Source organism: Xenopus laevis, chromosome 5S (genome assembly GCF_017654675.1).
Source record: "Xenopus laevis strain J_2021 chromosome 5S, Xenopus_laevis_v10.1, whole genome shotgun sequence".
NCBI lineage: Eukaryota > Metazoa > Chordata > Amphibia > Anura > Pipidae > Xenopus > Xenopus laevis.
Genome location: NC_054380.1, coordinates 103,547,438 through 103,557,593, shown reverse-complemented (window position 1 = coordinate 103,557,593; position 10,156 = coordinate 103,547,438).

Here is a 10,156-nt window from a genome sequence, read left to right as displayed (position 1 = left end):
GTGACAATAAAAGCATCAGAAACATCGTTCAAAAGCGAGTCACTTTGTTTCATTTCAGATTAAGAGAAGACACTGACTGAAGAAACAAGAAAATGTTTAGGCCTATGTCTCTCAAAGTGTCTGTGTGTATGTGGGGGGGGGGCTGGAGAGTGGGAGCAATGGCAGGGGTCTAAGCATGAAGGTCAGTTAGGGGCTAAATATGTATTTACTGTCCTAAATGTTCTTGTGACTACGAATACACATCAACTGATATTTTGTACATTCTGTACCTTTTTTAAAGGAATAGGAATCAGTGTGAAAATAAAAACTGGGTAAATAGATAGGCTGTGCAAAATAAAAAATGTTTCTAATATAGTTAGTTAGGCATAAATGTAATGTATAAAGACTGGAGTGACTGGATATTATAACATAACACAACAATACTTCCTGCTTTTCAGCTCTCTTGGTTTCCACTGACTGGTTACCCTGGTGACCAAGCAGTAACTAGGGTTGCCACCTTTTCTGGAAAAAAATACCGGCCTTCCTATATATTTATTTTTTTCCCTATTAATAACATTGGGATCAACCATCATTTTTACCGGCCAGGTGGCAACCCTAGCTGTAGCCAATCAGTGACGTGAGGGGGGGCACATGGGCCATAACTAGGGTTGCCACCTGGAAGGCACAGGTATAGGATCTATTATGCAGAATGCTTGGGGCCTGATTGAAATGACTTTAAAAAATTAGAAATATTTAAAACTGATTCTGTGGGAGATGGCTTTCCACTAATTCGGAGCGTTCTGGATAATGAGTTTGGTCATTGTTTTTAGAGTATCAGAGCTTTTGAGTTCAGTGTCTGCTGAACTTGATTGGCTAAAGTCCTTTCAGATCCCCAAGTTCAGTAGGTCCCACCAACATATCCTACATTGGGCCCCTGCAATTGCTAAAGATAACCCTCCAACAATGTCCACTTGTGATCACTTAATATTCTTTAGGATCCAATCCAATTACCTTTTAAGTCAGGAAGCATAGTCATATACTGTATAAGGCAAAAGCTAAATAAAGATTATTTCTGTTACTCAATCTCCAAACCCAAAATTGGTTAATTATTTGTGTGATGCGTATTAGAAATAAATACACCAGCCAGTGCTAGTTATTATGGCTAGCAATAAATACAGTTCCTCTAGCATAATTAACAACAATACATTCAGTTCTTTTAGCATAAATTCATCCCTCTCATATCTACTATGCTAAGAATATCTCTTTGATTACCTCAAGGAGACAGATCTGTTGCAGTTTCATTCCACTTTGTTTTAACTCAAGTATTAGCCCCTATTCTTTGAGAGTTTTAACTATATTAAAATGTCCCCTCTCAACAGCAAGATGCCTTTCCCAGCCAGTCTCTGCTATCAATGTAAGCACCAAGATGAAGAAGGATGGAAGACGTATCATGCTGTCCCTTGTAGGTAGCATGGTATAAAGGGGTTAGGTTCTAAATATCAATTTCATTAACAGCAGCCCCTTGTTTCATTAGTAGGATTACACTCTCTGTATAGCCATGTCCTGCTGCTCGGTGAAATGGAGTTAGACGGTTTATATCTGATACATTCACTAGGGCAGACTTGAGCAGACACTTTAAGAATCTGTAATAATTTGAAATATATATAATTAATATTTACACTTGCTTATACATGAAAAGCCATCAAATACAAATTACATTATAAAGGTCACTAAAAAGTTTGGAATTCATTCCTTAGTATTCAATGCCCATAAATTCCTCCCCATAGAATTTGTTATAGTTTGTTTCCACTTCTAATTGTATCATTCACTTGATTGAAGGGGTTCTTCACCTTTGAGTTAACTTTTGGTATGATGCAGAGAGTGATATTCTGAGATAATTTGCAATTGGGTTTTCATTTTTTCTTATTTGTAGTGTTTGATTTATTTTACTTTTTAGTCTGCAGCTTCCGTTTGCAATTTCAGCAATTTGGTTGCAACCATGCCTTGATTTGAATACAAGTGAACACTTGTATTTCCTACATTTCTCATCAAAGTCAAGGGAAGTTGATAGACTGTCATTGACTAACTTCTGGGTAGATGTTTCCATAATACGTACGATTAGTTATAGCAGAGGTAGAGTTATGCAACTTTCCTGGTGGTCATTGTGTTTGCCTGTTAAATATGTTGTGTGCAGTATTAGATCAAAGATGATGATCACCTACATTGGAGATTTCAAAACAGGTCTTAGCAGGAACTGAGAATTACCCTGGCATGAATGTTTTGTGCAAAGGAAAGTTCTGGTGCAATATCATTTGTACATGTAGTCGTCAATGGAGTAGCCTTCAGTCCGTGAACGATTTGAAGACACAATCCCTACCTGTGAAAGCTTTATGGAATTTAAATTTTGGAATGATGGCACTGCTAAAACATAGCAATTGTACCTAAAACTTACCAAAGTTAGTGGCATATCAAAGACAAAATTGGAGAACTCGTCGTAGCCCATGTGTGTTTTGATCAATATAAGTTTTGTCAAGAACCGAGGAGACATAATGATATTCTAAATAGCTACATAGTTAGACTGGGTTTAAAAAGGGCCATAGTCCATCAAGTTTAAACCCTCCAAATGAAACCCAGCATCCATACATACACACATTGACACTGACCCCTCCATACACTCACATAAACTATATATACCCATCTACTGTATACTAACGATAGATTTTAGTATCACAATAGTCTTGGATATTACCAGGGCTGCCATCAGAAATCGCAGGGCCCCATATGAAAAAAATTCCTGGGCTGCGCCCACCACAAGCCCGACCTACAGGTCTGCCCTCCCCACCCCACAGGTCCACCCCTCCACCCCCCACCACCACACATTGGTGGCTATGGTTCCCACATGTGGATGAAAAAATATTGTTGGTCAGGGCCCCCCCATTGAAAAAAACATTTGTGGTCAGGGCCCCCCCAGAAGTTTAAAAGAAATTTGGTGCCCAGGGCCCCACCACACAACAGGGACCACAACGGGTTGCCTTTAGGGGGGCCCTGCCATGTTACACTTACTTCATTAGTGTGGCCCACCTGCTGTCAGTGAGCTGCCAACTACAGAAGGGCGGAGGGGAGCACAGGTGGCTGCATCTTCTTCCAGTGACAGCATTTTCTTCCCTTATTGGTCATAGAATTTCAAGTCCTGGTAAAGCTGCATGGTGATTGGATGAGCTGGAGGAGAAGTTCAAACCTCAGCTATCCAATCCCTGAGCAGCTCAACTGGGACTTAAACTCAGTGACCAATAAGGGGAAGTAATGGACAGAAGATACCTTCCCTTGTGCTCCCACCCTTCCTTCCTGAAGTCAGCAGCTCTCAGAAAGCAGGGGGGCCCGGCTAATCAAGAAAGTGTGTCGTGGCCGGGCCCCCCTTACCCTCGGGGCCCCCTACAACTCTCCCCCCTGTCCACCCCTGATGGCTGCCCTGGATATTACTGTATGCTTGTACAAGAAATCACCCAAGCCATTAACAGATATATAAAAGCATTAACAGAAACAGCCATCACAGCATCACCAAGCAGTGCATTTCACAACCTCTAGTCTAAAAGGGTGGCCTTTGGGGCAGTGATCCTCTTTATGGGTAAAAATGTCCCCTGCTATTTGTCCATAATACGCCAGACTATAAAGGTGCCTTCCAGTTTGCATGAATGCATAGTACCTGAGGCAGTCTGGTAACATGTAGTATGTTTATGAGAATTGATAGTGTGAAAACAGTATACGTGTTTACTCCTACACATCTGTCTGTGCCTATCCATATACAAACACATTTATTTTAAAGCAGGTACTTTATTCTGCATACTTCAGTGAAGTATGGTTACAGTTTTTGTATTTATATACTAATTTCCCCTTTCATTTAACTGTGTGTACCTGCATTCAGATTAGCTGAAGATATGTATCAAAAGAGAGACAGAAATAACCTATATAGTTGCACCCTCCCATCCATTGGATCCAAGGCTCATGTGTAATAAAATTTAACTTTTAATAAAACATTAAACAATGTCCAGTATATATAGACTAAAATATTGGTTAGTAACAAGAAGGTGGGTTGACAAGAGGCAAATTATATATGTTCTATTGGTTAACTAATTAAACGGCTATATTATAGATATACTTTTTAACAAGCTTCGTGACAGAACTGTCTTGCATACTCAGTATGCCTAAATAGTAGATTACAATCCACAGCGAAGTAACCCAAATAATTACATTCCATTGCCAACCCCTTCACCCAGTTAGAGATCTCTCCCGTGGAAAAGTTCAGTAGATGCACTCTTATTAATAAACCATTGACATATTGCCATAATTGGAACTGCTTGTCGCGTGTATTGTACTGTGCCTCAAGCACAACCCATTATAAGTACCCTAGCATAGACCATCGAATCTATTAGAACCTCCAACACCTTCACCCACGTTGAGTTCAGATTGCCCGTATTCTAGGTCCCTATCCGGCATCCTGCCTAACCAGCCACTAAAAGTGCGCCTGACGTGCGTTTCACCCGCCACTTGCAGGCTTTATCAAAGGCGTAAAGGTTAGCTGTAGACACTGCTTCCATTTTTGCATTGTTATGCGTTAAATAAAACTATGAAATTGTAGACTTCTGTGAACTTTATGAATACATTCCGTGCCATCTGCTGGTGATATTTGACTATCAAATATCACTTTTGTTATGTTACCCTTATATTGGAACTGAGATAATAGGACAGTCAACTGGTAATTCCTGCAGCAATAATAATTGAAGGGATATGCTGTGTACCTGTCGTACTCAAAGACTAGCACGATGTGCTCTGCGGTCATTAAGTACATTACAAAATGTTCTTGTGCTGTTAGACATATTCAACCAGCAAATGATCTGACATGTTTGTGATATTCTAGATTCCAAATATAACAATGATTTTAATGCAGAGACATTTATTACAAAAACGCATCATAAACATCCAAGTAATTGCTGCCGATGAACTCATAACCTTCCTTGGTTTGGAATCAAAAAGTACACACTACAATTTCAGTAGAACACAGCTTGCAGACAATTTGACTCTTGTGGTAATTCTGCAACAAACACTGTTGAATGTCATTTAAAGACAAAGTCATGTGATGTGGACTTGAGTTAGAAATAATCCCCTCCTGTCATTTTTCATGTTGATCTAGTGCTGAGACCAAGTTATTTTCCCCATGATTCCAATGAATTCTTAGGGCTTAGCAAACAGTATACAGTATATATTCATCTAAAGCTCTGTGAAAGATCAGTTCCATACAGTCAGCTGATTGAAAACATATCTGGTTGCTATGAGTAACTAGAGCCCAGCGTAAAGTCGTCTGTTCCTGTTATTATAGTACAGATATGGAATCTGTTATCCGGAAACCCATTATCCAGAAAGCTCTGAAATAGACTCCATTTTATCCAAATAATCCAAATTTTAAAAAATTATTTCCTTTTAATAATAAAAGAGTACTTTGTACTTGTTCCAAACTAAGATATTTTTAATCCTTATTAGATGTAAAACCAGCCTATTGGGTTTGTATGTATGTATGTATGTTTAGTAGGTTTATTTAAGGTTTACATGATTTTCTAGTACATTTAAATATAAAGATCCAAATTACTAAAAGATCCATTATCCGGAAAACGCCAGGTCCCGAGCATTCTAGATCATAGGTCCCATACCTGTACTCTGTTTACCTACATAGAAGAATATGTTCTGGTCGCATTGCAACTGAGGTTGAGAGGAAGTTACTCATCAGTTTATTATTTCCATATACTGCTCATGTTACCGCTATATACAATTAAAACTGTATATAAGTGAGAGACTGTAACTAAGTAAATCAGGTTTGTACTGCCCGCAGTCAAATTACACAAGCAATGGAACCCAAGGACCAGTGATGGGCGAATTTGTGCCGCTTTGCTGAAAAATTGACGAATTTCCTGCAAAATGGCGAAAAATTTTCATTGACACCCGTGTCAAATTTTGGACGCGCGTCTGAAAATTCGCTTGCGTCAATTTTGACGCTGGCATTAAAGTCAATGGGCGTCCAATAGTGTTCAGGTTTTTTATTTTTTTAAACCCCTGGCCACCAATGTATCATTTTAATAGTCTATAGGCCTCTGCCACCAATGTTTTTTTTAACTTGCGCCAGTGTTTTTTTTTTTAAACTTTTATGGGGGCCCTGGCACCAATGTCTTTTTAAAAAAATATTCTCTGGGGCCCAATATTTTTTTTTTTATTTATAGGGGGGGCTTTGGTCACTAATTATTATTTTTAACTTGTAGGGTGGGCCTGACCACCAATTTTTTTTTAATATAACTTTTATGGGGGGCCCTGACGTTACAGTTTTTTTAACTTATAAAGGGGCCCTGATCATCAATAGCTTTTTATAACTTGTGTGTGTGTGGGGGGGTTGACATTTTTAGCACTGATGTCTGTGTGGTCTTTTAATTGTGGTGTGGAGTTGGCGGGATCTGGGGTGGGGCCCCAAAAATTTGTTGTATGGGGCCCTGTGATTTCTAATGACGGCCCTGGTAGAACTGTAGGCAATATGGTTAAACAAACCAAAAAAGCAAATTGATACTTTTTTTAGGTCATCGAGCTCTGTGTACTTACCTCACTATATCACCAGCCGTAGCAGCACACACCGGTCACAGAAATCGCTTACTTCAGTATTTCAGGTCTCTGAGGAAGTGCCAGTGCAGATAAGTGTAGCAAGGTCATAACTGTGGTGCTCTTTTCTTCTTGGGAGGCTCCAAGAGACACCCAGCAGTCTGGGACCTCTATTTGGCCATTTATGGAACACCACTGTAATGGTGTCCATTTATTGTTGTCTTTGATATCGACTGCAGCCTTGTTTTGTATTAGTATTTTAACACAAAGGTGCCCATTTGCTGCCGCTAAATGCAGTGAAGTTTCTCGGAAGTACCACATTGTAGAAGGTACTCAGTTAACTCTGCGTGCCCATTCCCAGCAGCACAATGAAGGGCAGTATAACTGCTGACATCACGGAGGTTGACAGCTGCACCTTTCTGTAAGAGGTATGTCACTAGATCTCCACAAAAAGCAGAACTGTGTAATAGAGACCACCCTCTGTAGTACCTGTTAAAGGACAAAAAAGAAAATTACAATCAGGTTCTTTAATGGTGTTTTTTGAATCTTGCCAATAGAATTATACAAAAGGCAAAGCATCACTCTTTGTACAACATGTTTCAAAGGAAAAAAATCCTGTTTATGTATACATTAAGAGATTTCTAGTTTCCCAGAAAAAAAAATATATATAGTGGTAAATACAGGTAATATATTCATGGAAATAATGTAATTTCTTTTATATTGATACAGTATATCATTGGTAGGCACTCTATTCAATCTTTTTAGATATTGTTTTTATATTTTTATTTTTGGCACCTTGGGGACCTAGGAGAGATGACATTTCAAAACACTAACAGGTATAAAGCTGTATTTACAATTAAGTTTTCTTGATAAACAATTTCACTTGTGGTTTGGAGGCATGTGCTCTGTTTTATTCCGGCATGCCAAATTAAAAACCATCATGGTCTATTTGAATTAGTATAGCACATAGAGATGGGCGAATTTGTCCCGTTTCACTTTGGCAAAAAAATCGTGAAACGCAAATTTTGACACCTGCGTCAATTCTGACAGTCGCGTCAATTTTGAGGCCAGCGTTAAAGTCAATGGCCATCTGAATAATGCTGACGCACAATGGTTTTGACGCTGCAGAATTTTCGCCAGCAAATTTTCATGACAGTTTTGCGAATTTATAAACGCAGAGATTCGCAGCGAATTTGCGCCGCCGATTTTATATGCCTGTCACTAATAGCACATAATCATAGCATATGCATATTTATGGCACAGAAATACAGTAGCCTAGAGAGACATGGTTATTCAATGGGTAGGTTGGTAAATGTCTATTGATATTGTTGCATCGTGCATAGAAATTAACACACAGAGGGGACATTGAAACATCTGTGCCATGTAATTTTTCTGCCTATAGCAGATAACATTGACATTGGGCTTGGATTCTGTTTCTTTTAATAAGAGCAGGCAAGAGTGAGACACACACACACCCAGAGACAATAGAAGCAGATTCATAGTTGGAAAGACACTGTGGGGAACAAAATAGATAATTGCAAAAATTCAAGCAGGAGGTCAGGGTGGGCAGGTCGAGAGTGTCAGTTTGCATGGGTACACACAGACGACTGATAAGGGAGATCAATTCTTTGACATGATAAGATTGGAAAGAATGGCTGGGAAATAAATAAGCATCACCAGAGAGCTAACACTTTGCAGCTGGAAGATAAAATGGAACAGCTGAGCCTTATTTACTACACAGGCTCACACACAGATTTTATTACTATTAAAACTATTATTTATTTATTATTGTTTTATTATCCCACCTAGGGTGCAAATAGCCGGGGTGCTTTAACCGGTGCCAACATTTAGTAGTGCCAGTTATTGCAAAACTTGCAGCATTAGTAAACCTGTCTCACTGACAGGTTGTCAGTTGTGGCTGCAAAATAGTTCTTGGAAGATGCTGCAACAAATGTTTAGGGAAGCTTTGCTTCGGTAGGTAGCACTGCTCCAGTGAACGAGTGTCTTTCTTTACAAAAGGCTTGACACAAAGTATGTAATATCTGTGACATTTTATGATACATCAGATTGGAAATTTATAAGCACAAAGAATTTGCCTTTGCATTATGAGGAACGGCAAGTGCCACAGTGTGGACATTACTGGTTTCATTACTTTATCACTGAAAGGAAAAAAAAATCACACAAATGGGGACATTTTTAATATAAATGTCGCCGCTCTTTTCCATCTCACAAATAGCTTAATTCAACCCTTGTAATCTTACATGCCAAGAGCAGTACAATCAGTATAACTTAGACTTTTGTGAATCATTTGAGATGGCTTGTCCTCAGCTTAAAGAAAACATAAGAGACAACTATTTGAAATAAAGATAGCACTGCAAGCAGGAATTCAAACATACAGTAAATACAGGTATAGGACCCATTATCTGGAAACCCTTTATCCAGAAAGCTCCGTATTATGGAAAGCCCATCTCCCATAGACTCTATTTTATGCAAATAATCATTTAAATAAACATTTACTTTTTCTCTATAACAATAAAACAGTAACTTGTACATTATCCAAACCAAAATATAATTAATCCTTATTATTCTAGGTATGAAGATCCAAATTACAGAAAGATCCGTTATCCAGAAAACCCCAGGTCCCGAGCATTTTGGATAACAGGTCCCATCCCTGTACACAGAATGCTAAAGCATCATAACAAGAAAATGGGGTTTTGTGTATTCCACTAAATGTGAAAGAATGAATGGAGATACACTGCACCCTTGTTGTATATTCCAGGCATTACATTTGAGTATCAGCAATGTTTTTTGCTTCTTTTGAAAGGAGCAGTTGCAGACAAAACAAGTTACTGAGCAGGGACCAAGATGGACTCTTTGGGGCAGATTTATGAAGGGTTGAATTTCGAGTTGATGGGAGTTATTTTAAACTCCCATCAACTCGAAATTCAAATAAAAAAAGATCAAGCAAAACTATTTTTAAAAATCTAATTTTTTAACTTCGGGAGTATTCGATCATTCAGATCGTATTCGAGGAAATTCGATTCATAGTTTTTCCCAAAAAAAACTTTTTCAAAGTCCACCAAATGACTCAAAATTGGTTCTAGGAGGTCCCCCATAGGCTAAAACAGCAATTCGGCAGGTTTTGGATGGCGAATAGGCAAAGTCAAATTTTTAAACAAACGATAGATTTTGATGTTCCATTTTTTTAAAATTTGATTCGAATTTGGAATATTCCCTAGTCGAAGTACACTAAAATTACCCCGTAATTCGAATTTAAAAATTCTAATTTTCACTTTGACCCTTGATAAATCTGCCCCTTGTTGGACCAGTTGTGCATAATTGGGGCTGGCACACAGGTTTATTACACTAAGGGGCACATTTACTAAGGGTCGAATATCGAGGGTTAATTAACCCTTGATATTCGACCCTCGAAGTAAAAACCTTCGACTTCGAATGATCGAACGATCGAAGGAAAAATCGTTCGATCGAACGATTAAATCCTTTGATCGAAGGATTTTCCTTAGATCAGAAAAAGCTTAGCAAA